Raw genomic sequence first — 12573 nt, forward strand, 5'->3', positions numbered from 1 at the left:
TTTCTAGCATGGAGCTGGATTTTAAGCAACAGGAAGACAAACTCCAGCCTGTGCTGAGAAAACTACACCCTGTCGAGGAAACTCAGGTCATCCCTTCGCCTTACACTCAGGAAACTTACTCCTCTAGGTGGAAACTCTGGTTTCTTTAAGACTCATGGGCTTGGGAGTCCCCAGACCGTCTTTCAAACCCACTGGAATTTAAGTTCGTACTTTTCCAAACTGGATAGGACCAAGGGAACTGCGGTGCCTATGTGTGCTCCCTGCTTCTCGCCCTGCGCACCAAGAAGGCCTTCGCACCAACAAATAATTTGCAGCAAAGGGAGTGACTGTCACCCCTTGCCAGCTGTGAGGACTACTGAGAACTCAAGAACAATGGCAATGGGTTTTTGATCCTACTGCACATATTGGCTTTTTGGGAGCCTAGGCAGTTTGGATGCTCACCTTACTAGACCTGGATAGAGGTGGGTGGTCCTTGGACTTCCCACAGGGCAGGGAACCCTGATAGCTCTGTGGGCTGACAAGCGAGGAGGACTTGATTGAGGGAGGGGTAGGGAAATGGGAGGCGGTGGCGGGAAAGAGACAGAAACCTTTAATAAATAAATAAATTACAAAAAAAAGATCTAGTTAATAATAAACCTGAACTAATAGGCCAAAAACAAAAAAAACAAAAAGAAAAGAAAAAGCATGGGATAAAACCGGACTCCCTGAACATAGCAGACAATGAGGACTGCTGAGAAGTCAAGAATAATGGCACTGGGTTTTGATCCTACTGCAAGTACTGGCTTTGTGGGAGCCTAGGGTTTGGATGTTCACCTTACTAGAACTGGAAGGAGGTGGGAGGTCCTTGGACTTCCCACAGGGTAGGGAACCCTGACTGCTCTTCCAGCTGATGAGGGACAGGGAGTTGAGTGGGGGACAGGGAGGGAAATGGGAGGAGACAGAAATCTTTAATAAATAAATAATATAAAAGAAGACATTTTAAGTAATATAAAAGATAAAGTGAAGAAATAAGGCAGAAGAATCCAAAAAGGTTTTTGCTGTCATATCTGGGCATTGTTGTCAGCCTGTCCCTCAGTAATCAGGTCCAAGTCTCTCCATTATCACTTTGGCAGAGTTGGAATGTTCTATACTAATATACATATATTACCTTAACTGTGTTTGTTTTTCTTCCTGGTTTTACCTTCCACAGAAAACAGTGGCAATGCCAGAATAATTTCAATATAACTTTAGTAATTCTCTAGTTCTAAATGGAGATAATTAAATAGAACAAGTCAAAAGAGAGCCTTGTGTAGGTACAAGTATCTATGTAACTGTGAGACAGCCTTGTGTATGTACATGTATCTATGTAACTCTGAGACAGATTGTATGTGCAAAACTGAAAACTGCTGCAGCATATCAAATGTTTCTATACATTCCCAATGCCTTGCAGCTGTGAAAATACAGCTATAACTAATTACCATACAAATATTTGAAATGTTGCTTATGTATGTAGGATGTTCACCAAATCATCATTGTTTTTGTTAAAGCAGACATCATGACTGCGAAAAGGAAATGTCATGTTTTGATGAACACTCTGTTTGTCCGAAAATACATGCTACGCTCCTGGATAGAGCACTTGGAGGGTTGAACTTTTAACCATAAAACAAATACACTTAAATTACTGAGACTTTGCCTTCTTCCTTTCTGTGTTGGAAGGTTTCCATAGCCAAGCTTGCACGTGAAGACCTCACAACTAGGATAAGTTTTCTGCAGGGACTTTCCTGGAAATTCTACAAAGAATAAAAACATAGCTTGCCATATATGGTGCTGTATCTTACTTTCTAGTTTGGAACCAGATGGAATAAAAGTGAAAGGAACTGTAAGTTCCTCTCTATTACACAAAGCAACATTGCAAATAAAATTAGTCATATCCACTTACTAAATTCTCTCTAGTTTGACAATTATTATTGTTGAGACAAAGGAATTTTTTAAAAAGTCAGACTGTGGATGTGGCTGGTTTTAAATGGTAACATTTTAGTAGCTAGTACCACATCCCTCATACAATCAACATTAAATGATGAGCCAAGGGACTAAGTACTGCCAAACTCTTCTTAATCTGTGTGAAGAAAAAGAAAGAGGGCAAGGGTCAGTTATAGTATGGAGCCAGAAACATGATTTTTTGCTTCATGGAGAAAAATATAATTGTTTAAAATAATCATGGCACTTTCAAATTATGAGTTCTGCGCACATATGTGTGTTCACACACACACACACACACACACACACACACACACACAGAGAGAGAGAGAGAGAGAGAGAGAGAGAGAGAGAGAGAGAGAGAGAGAGAGACACGTATTTGCCAATTGCTTAGCCAACCATCTCTCCAAGCTTGAGAAGCCCGTTCTAAGATGTTTGACAGGATTGTCCCAAACCGTTGTACCATATTGCTATTGCCTCCAGAAACAGAGGTAACTATTTATTGCTGAAGATACCATTCACTTCAAACATAGGTACCAAAGCCTCTGTGCTCAAACTACAAGTCAAAGTGGAATGATGAGAGAGGGAGAAATAGTTATCCGTGAGGAAGAACACATACCAATTTGTTGTCCAATTCCAAATGGTCATCCCAGAATGTACATAGATATAGGAAATATGATACAGACTAATCAGACTAGTTTTATATATTTATAAATAATAAGTATGTAACAACAATTAATAAGAAAGAGTTCCTGAATTATAACTAAAGCAAGTTGGAGGGTTTGGTGGGATGAAAAGGAAGGGTAAATAATAAAATTACATTATAGTTTAAAAAACTAAAATGTGCGCTTAAAAAGCAATTTTGTAAGTTGCATATATGCATATGTTACACATACACATATTTAATATACTACAAAATGTATATTAAAATATAGTGTACATATTATACTATTTATTATATGTTATGTTTAGCATATATAATATATGCTATACAAATTAGATATACTATATATATGTATGTATGTAGGAGGAAGGAGAGAGAGAGATTTAATTGTAAGTTTAATTGGAATTACCCTATGCAGGGGATAGTGATCCAGTCATTATCTGTAGAATATCAACAACAATTCAGTTTCAGCCATGGTTATTTACTTTTGAGTTGCTCATTAGAATATGCAAGAGATTCCTAAAACAAAGAAGTTATTGATACTACTCCTGGTAGACTACATGAACACGAATGTAAGGCTCTATTGCTGAAAACAACACACAATTTAATAACAGAACTTGGAGAAATTAAGTTGGTGTAATCTGCAACCTTTTTCTCTGATAGATATCACTTTCACATGTTAGAAGATATGCTGGAAGAGGGCAAAGTCTTCAGCAGTCCTACTCATCTGTAAATTTTGTGAACTCCTTAATAACTGACTTATTATAATAATATATGTCTCATATTACAAATATAATCCAATTGCTTGGAGCTAACCAGCAATTGTCTTATTGGACTTAGAGCCCACTCAGTGAGAAAAGGTAATGCCTGGTACTTGAAGTCTAGCCAAGAATTCATGGATGAAGAGGCCACGGAGTATAAGAGATCCTGATACTACCGTTTTTATAAATTGTAAAACTTTCAAGATGCTTTGTACGCCGGGCGGTGGTGGCGCACACCTTTAATCCCAGCACTTGGGAGGTAGAGGCAGGCAGATCTCTGTGAGTTCGAGACCAGCCTTGTCTACAAGAGCTAGTTCCAGGTCAGGCTCCAAAACAACAGAGAAACCCTGTCTCAAAAAACAAAAAAAGAACAAAAAAGATGCTTTGTAAATACTTATTATACCACAGATTAATGTAACACTCATCCCTCATTAAAGAGGCTTCCATTATAAAGAATCACAACTACACAATTAGAATAAGTGAGTGTAAACTGCTCATTCCAAATGCAGCACAAGTCCTACAAAAATGGCTCAGAGAATACATTAGAAAAGGGATAGAAAGAATATGAATCAGTCTTTTTGGTACACAGCAGAAACATTGCATACATAAGCTCTCAACATTATTCTCCTGCACAACCCCAGCCCGAGATCCCACAAATCAACATTTCAGAAGGACAAGGAAGACCTCATGAAGTTCAGCCACTAGGCAAAGAACTATCGTCACAGAAAAGCTGTAAGGGACGAGAAGAAAAATTTCATCAGATTGCTCATGCCCAAATGACCAGAAGTACACTCATATTAATACATGCATCCCAAACTGGACTCTCTCTCACTTTCACACAATATGATAGAGGGATGAAAGTGAACATGAAAAGGGTGTAATTATTTTATAACTGGAAAAATAAAAAGATTTCCAGAAAAGCTATATAATAATCTTTCTTTAATATGCATACATACATAATAGAGCATATATACAAACATGAGAAATCATATATATGTAATTTTATTAGAATTGTCCCACATAGGTAGTAGTACTCCCCATATTAAATGTAGAATATGAACAGCAAACACAGTGTCAGGTATGGAACATTTCTCTTTAAGATGCATGCATATATGTGTGTATACATGCATATATGCTTATATGTAAATATGTGTGTACATATGAATGTATACACACATAAATATATGTATATATATACATTATATATGTAAATTTGAAACTGGTGCTATAATGTATTAGAGATGGAACAAAAGGTGGCTATGATGAAAGGGCTTTGTATTTATTTGTACTCATATGTGGAATTACAAAATTATAATAATTATTTTTAGCTATAAAAATGTGATGAAAACTTTTCAGCATTCATAGAGCTGTTGTTAATAACACATAGATACGGTATTTAAATTTAATGTAGTACTTGGACAAAAAGCCTTAATCTAATGTCTGTAATTGGACAAAAAGCCTTAATCTAATGTCTATAATATTATTAAATGGTACATAACTTTTATAAAGTTAATATAAATCTGTAATGTCCAAAAAAGAACACAAGACTCAACACTTAAATATTATCCTTTTTATTATTCAAATAAAGATTGTATAATAAATAAAAAGCTATGAAGATTTTAGTTTCTTCATTATAGATTTTCTAAAATAACATGTAATAAACCACTAAAACTTATAACCACTTTTGTAATCTTAGTTACATTTTCATTTATACTCATAGAGATATATATCAATGATTATAAACAAAATGAAGCCATATATGTATATTTTTCCTATTGGAGTATATACATATATATATATATTATATTGGAATATATATATATATATTCATATTCATTCCAATACAAAAATTCTGCATTAAATTAAATATAATTATCAATTGGGAAATGGTTACATTTGACTTATACTCCAATAAATATTTTTTATTTATTAATTAATAAGGAGGTGAACTGTACATATTTAAAAAGTTAGAGATGGTAACACGAATATGTAGCATAATATGATCCCCAAAGCCACAGTTGTGTGAACTTTGAAACTAAAATGTTATATTAAAAAACATGTAATGAAATTCACTTTTTTTTATTTCCGGTGTACAAATGGTCCATAGTGGTTGTTCAATATGGTGGATTTTGAAGAAACAAAATATAGTAAAGTATAGTAATGATGAACAGAAGCAAAATAGCTTCATCTGAGTTTTAGTTTAGAAAGCCTTTACTGTGTGGCTGGGTGTACAGAGCGGCAATGCTTAGCACTGGTTATTCACGAGCTGTGAGGAGAATGACTTTTATACCATCATGCTGGGAGTCCAATCCTCAGCATACTCACATCTCCGGTATTTAAAACGAGTTACTCCATTCACATACAAATTGATCTCTGCTGTAAATATAAATAACAACATAAAGTACCCCACAAAATAAATGTGGATTTTGTAAATAAATTCAGTGGATTTCTTATAATGCTGTTTAACCTGTGGATGCTTTAGGACTCAGTGCTGCAACACTGTCTTTAGCATATAGATTAATGTAAAATATTTGAGCTACTTAAAGAAAGAATCTAGCAGTATATACCATCATTAGAGAGAAAATATGGAGGGTATCACTTTTTACTTCTAGAAGATCTAGAAAATGTAATCAAAAATCAAGATGGACTGAGAGTGTATGTTATTTATCTAAAATGCAGAAACGCTTGAGTTTGTTGTTGTTGTTGTTTTTTTTTTTTTTTGACAAGGTTTCTCTGTCCCAGAACTAGCTCCACCGCCCAGCTAAGGCTTGAGTTTTAACTGGCATCGCAAACACTAAAAAAGAGTAAATAGATAAACATTGTATCAAGTATTTGTTGTAGTTGACTGCAACAATTTGAATGATTTCGTTAGGGATGATGGTTGGAGTGAAATGATTATAAATTTAAGGAAGAAAACTTAGCAACCGGAATTTGTTGACATCAGGACTACGTAAAAGTGTTCAACAATTATTCAACCCTAACATTTTGTGAAAGAGAGTAAATGAGAATACAGCCATTATCAGGAAAGAATCAGTTGACTTTTTATTTGAATCATCACTGTGTAACAAAAATTTATTATGAACATTTGACATTGAATTTTGTGGGGAAATACGCTAAAAAGTGTTTATCTGCCTATCCCGAACTTTACTTACAACACTAAGGTGTCCTTATACATTCATTGCTTGAGTTTAGGATGAAGATGTGTGTATTTATGTGTGTCGTGTGTGTGTGTGTGTGTGTGTGTGAGTGTGTGAGCACACGTGCACACGTGCATGTGTGTGTGGGTGTTCATACACAGAAAAAAAGATACCTTACTAAATCCAGGAACCAGCAACTTTTTTTTGTCAGTCTCAGAGGACAATATATTATAAAGATATTTATAATATACTATATTATAAATCCATGTGTACTAGATGTTCAGAACAGGCAGATCTAGAGAGAGAGAAAATGAATTTGTGGTTCCCTGGGCTGTGTGTGTCCTTTATCACCAGTCACCAGCATCTTTTAAAGAGGAGGAAAGGAGAAGGAAAGCAGATGAAATTGGAACCTCGCACTTTAAACAGCCTCTTTGAAAGTTCTAATTCATTCTGCAGTGCACTCACTGTTCTATCACAAAGCAGAGCTGAGAAAACAAACACACTAAGATTAATGAAATAGTGAGTGCACAGTACAGGAAATGAATCCAAAATAAGTATTTTCCTTCATTACCATCCATTATCTGGAAAGGGTCATGATTTTTTTTCTCAGATAAAAGGTACAAAGTAATAAAGAATAAAGTATTTCTTCAACACAGCACTATTTCTATGAATCAGATCCTCTACCTACCATATCTCTCTTCTCTCTCTCTCTCTCTTTGTATCATCTATCTATCTATCTATCTATCTATCTATCTATCTATCTATCTATCTATCTATCTATCCTCTAATATTTCTATCTATCATCTTTGTATCTCCCAATTCGAAGCACATTTCACACATTCATTGCTGAATTTCCTTCAGTTAGCAACAAACGGGTTGAGGGGAGATGGTGGGAGCTAAATAAAAAACATGTTGAAAAAGGAAAGAGATAGAAGAAGATTCTTCTCTTAAGGTTCATGAATTAGGTAAGTTTATATTGGTACTTTTCTGGAACAACTTATATTTATAACTTTGTTCCTTCTCATGCTCTCAAAAAAAGAATTTCTAAAGTAAGAAAGCAAATATAAATCAGAAAACCTGACTTTCTCAAATCCAGATCTAATCACATAATACTTAAAGAACTTAAAATATTGCCCTACTGTTCAGAATTGTTTTTTTTTTTCAGGGACAACTAATCACATTTTTCACAATGTTTGAAAGTCAAAGCTGCCAATTTGATGGACTTTATTGTTTAAATACCTTTGTATTTTCTCTATTTGGGGGAAGTCTAACGGAAGCCTTCCAAAAGATATGAAAGGTCTCTGTCACTGAGAGACATTCCAGTCCCTTTAATTGAAAACTTTGTCCACCAAATTTTACCTTCCTTCACAATTTGCATAACTGAAGATGATGAAACATCATTAAACTCTTCCATAGGTCTTGTTTACAGTTTTTAAACTGAATTCAAAAGAAAAGAAAATGTTGGATTCCCCTTTGGAGTATTTTGCTTTTGGCATCGAAATTTCGAAAAGATTTATATGTATGATTGGTAAAGATGCTTACAAACAGTTATGTTGAAATGAATGGAAGCTTCCATTAGAAGCTGTCAGACTGTCAATGAAAGGGGAACAATCACCCGTGGAAACAGGAAGCCAGGGTCACATGCATTTAGCTCAGTTGTCCTCCTTTACTTTTCCGTGGGCGAGCACTAAAGAGGGCTGTGTTCTTGTTTGTTGTCTTTTGCTGCCTCCTTCTGAAGCTCCACACCTGAGAACCTGTAGAAAAATTTCATCATCTTCTCATTATTCACTGTTCCTGTTCCATTTGCATATGGGGTAAGGACTATTTTTCTTTATTATTATTTTCAAAATTTTAAACATAAAATTATTGTTTTGTAAAAAAGAAAAGGGAATTTTATTTAACAGTGTGTCTTTTCTTTCTGTCTTATGTTGAATCTGATCTTCAAGATTGAAACATATTGCAATTAGGACACTGGCAAATTATTATTATATATTGCTAAGAATTTAAATCAGAGTTTAAGTCTCAATCTTTATTTATTTTTTTTAATTTATTTATTTACTAAAGATTTCTGCTTCCTCCCCGCCACCGCCTTTCATTTCTCTACCCCTCCCCCATCAACTCTCCCTCCCTTGTCAGCACAAAGAGCAATCAAGGTTCCCTGCCCTGAGAGAAGTCCAAGGACCACCCACCTCCATCCAGGTCTGGTAAGATGAGCATCCAAACTCCCTAGGCTCCCAGAAAGCCAGTATGTGCAGTAGGATCAATAGCCCATTATCATTGTTCTTGAGTTCTCAGTAGTTCTCTTTGTCCCGTATGTTCAGCGAGTCCGGTTTTATCCCATGCTTTTTCAGACCCGGGCCAGCTGGCCTTGGTGAGTTTCCAATAGAACATCCCCATTGTCTCAGTGTGTGGATGCACTCCTCATGGTCCTGAGTTCCTTGCTCGTGCTCTCTCTCCTGCTCCTGATTTGGACCTTGAGATTTCAGTCCAATGCTCCAATGTGGGTCTCTGTTTCTGTCTCCTTTCATCGCCTCATGAAAGTTAATATACAGGAGGATGCCTATATGTTTTTCTTTGTGTTCACCTTCTTATTTATCTTCTCTAGGATCACGAATTATAGGCTCAATGTCCTTTATTTATGGCTAGAAACCAAATATGAGTGAGTACATCCCATGTTGCTCTTTTTGGGTGTGGTTTACCTCACTCAGGATAGTGTTTTCTATTTCTGTCCATTTGTATGCAAAATTCAAGAAGTCATTGTTTTTTACTGCTGAGTAGTACTCTAATATGTATATATTCCATAATTTCTTCATCCCTTCTTCCATTGAAGGGCATCTAGGTTGTTTCCAGGTTCTGGCTATTACAAACAATGCTGCTATGAATATAGTTGAGCATATACTTTTGTTGTATGATAGGGCATTTCTTGGGTATATTCCCAAGAGTGGTATTGCTGGGTCCAGTGGTAGGTTGATCCCGAATTTCCTGAGAAACCGCCACACTGCCTTCCAAAGTGGTTGCACAAGATTGCATTCCCACCAGCAATGGATGTTTCTCCACAACCTCTCCAGCAAAGGCTATCATTGGTGTTTTTGATTTTAGCCATTCTGACAGGTGTAATATGGTATCTTAAAGTTGTCTTGATTTGCATTTCCCTGATCACTAAAGAAGTTGAGCATGATCTTAAGTGTCTTTGGGCCATTTGAACTTCTTCTGTTGAGAATTCTCTGTTCAGCTCAATGCTGATCACTAAAGAAGTTGAGCATGATCTTAAGTGTCTTTTGGCCATTTGAACTTCTTCTGTTGAGAATTCTCTGTTCAGCTCAATGCCCCATTTTATAATTGCGTTGATTAGCCTTTTACGGTCTACTTTCTTGAGTTCTTTATATATTTTGGAGATCAGACCTTTGTCAGTTGCAGGGTTGGTGAAGATCTTCTCCCAGTAAGTGGGTTGCCTTTTTATCTTAGTGACAGTGTCGTTTGCTTTACAGAAGCCTCTCAGTCTCAGAGTGTCCCATTTATTCAATGATTCCCTTAGTGTCTGTGCTGCTGGGGTTATATGTAGGAAGTGGTCTCCTGTGCCCATGTGTTATGAAGTACTTCCCACTTTCTCCTCTATCAGGTTCAGTGTGTTCGGACTGATATTGAGGTCTTTAATCCATTTGGGATTCAGTTTTGTGCATGGTGACAGATATGGATCTATTTTCATTCTTCTACAGATTGACATCCAGTTTTGCCAGCACAATTAGTTGAAGATGCTCTCTTTTTTCCATTGTATACTTTTAGCTCCTTTATCGAAAACCAGGTGTTCATAGGTTTGTGGGTTAAAGTAAGGGTCTTCTATTTGATTCCATTGGTGTATTTCTCTGTGTTTATGCCAATACCAAGCTGTTTTCAATACTGTAGCTCTGTAATAGAGTTTAAAGTCAGGGATGGTAATGCCTCCAGACAATCCTTTATTGTATAGGATTGTTTTGGCTATCCTGGGTTTTTTGTTTTTCCATATAAAGTTGATTATTGTCTTCTCCAGATCTGTGAAGAATTTTGATGGGATTTTCATGGGGATTGCATTGAATCTATAGATTGCTTTTGGTAGAATTGCCATTTTTACTATGTTGATCCTTCCAATCCAAGGGCAAGGGAGATCCTTCCATTTTCTGGTATCCTCTTCAATTTCTTTCTTCAAAGACTTAAAGTTCTTGTCAAGTAGATATTTCACTTCCTTGGTCAGAGTTACCCCAAGATATTTTATGCTATTTGTGGCTATCGTGAAAGGTGATACTTCTCTGATTTCCCTCTCTACTTCCTTATCCTTAGTGTATAGGAAGGCTACTGATTTTTTGGAGTTGATCTTGTATCCTGCCACATTACCAAAGGTGTTTATCAGCTGTAGGAGTTCTTTGGTAGAGTTTTTGGGGTCACTTATGTATGCTATCATATTATCTGCAAATAAGGAAAGCTTAACTTCTTCCTTTCCAATATGAATCCCCTTGATCCCCTTATGTTGCTTATTGCTATTGCTAGAACTTTAAACACTATATTGAAGAGGTATGGAGAGAGTGGACATCCTTGTCGTGTGCCTGATTTTAGTGGGATGGCTTTGAGTTTTTCTCCGTTTAATTTAATGGTAGCTGTCGGCTTGCTGTAAATAGCTTTTATTATATTTAGGTTTGCCCCTTGTATCCCTAATCTCTCCAGGACCTTTATCATAAAGGGGTGTTGAATTTTGTCGAATGCTTTTTCAGCATCTAATGAAATGATCATATGATTTATTTCTTTCAGTTTATTTATATGGTGGATTACATTGATAGATTTGTGTATGTTTAAACAGCTCTGCATCTCTGGGATGAAGCCTACTTGATCATAATGGATAATTTTTCTAATGTGTTCTTGGATGCGGTTTGCCAGTATTTTATTGAGAATTTTTGTGTTGATGTACATGAGTTATATAGGCCTGTAATTCTTTTTCAGTCAACTACTGAACCACACCTGGGTCAAGGAAGAAATAAAGAAAGAAATTGAAGTCTTCCTTTTATTTAATGAAAATAAAGAGACAACATACTCAAACCTATGGGACACGATGAAAGCAGTGCTAAGAGGAAAGTTTAGAGCACTAAGTGCCCACTTAAGGAAAATGGAGAAAGCATACATTGGGGACTTAACAGCACACCTGAGAGCTCTAGAAAAAAAAGAATCAGACACACCCAGGAGGAGTAGAAGACTGAAAATAATCAAACTGAGGGTGGAAATCAACAAAATAGAAACACAGAAAACAGTCCAAAGAGTCAATGAAACAAAAAGTTGGTTCTTGGAGAAAATCAACAAGATTAATAAACCCCTATCCAAACTAATTAAATGACAGAGAAAGAACACGCAAATAAATAAGATCAGAAATGAAAAGGGGGACATAACCACAGACACAGAGGAAATTCAGAGAATCATGAGATCTTACTACAAAAGCCTGTATGTCACAAAACTGGAAAATGCAAAAGAAATGGACATTTTTTTTAGATAAGTACCATATATCAAAGCTAAACCAAGACTAGGTGAATGATCTAAATAGACCTGTTAGTCACAAAGAATTAAAAACTGTTATCAAAAATCTCCCTTCCAAAAAAAGCCCAGGACCAGATGGTTTCAATGCAGAATTCTACCAGAACTTCCAAGAAGAGCTAATACCTATACTCCTTAATGTATTTCACAATATAGAAACAGAAGAGTCATTGCCAAATTCCTTTTATGAAGCTATAGTTACCCTGATACCAAAACCACACAAAGACCCAACCAAGAAAGTCTCAATTTTTAAAGATTTTACCTGACTTTAATTTCAATAAAGTTGTGTTTTATTCAGATGGCTGGAAAGATGAGGCTATTTTTAGTCCAGTGCTGCTTGTTTTGTGTGATGATTTGGGTCTGGGTGGCTGGAAATGAAAGCACAATTTACATTTACAAATTTCTCTCTCTCTCTCTCTCTCTCTCTCTCTCTCTCTCTCTCTCTCTCTCTCTGTCTCTCTCTCTCTCTGTTTTATTGAAGATAGATTTATCTCTCATATATTAT

The sequence above is a fragment of the Microtus pennsylvanicus genome, chromosome 17 (genome assembly GCF_037038515.1).
Source record: "Microtus pennsylvanicus isolate mMicPen1 chromosome 17, mMicPen1.hap1, whole genome shotgun sequence".
Taxonomy (NCBI): Eukaryota; Metazoa; Chordata; class Mammalia; order Rodentia; family Cricetidae; genus Microtus; species Microtus pennsylvanicus.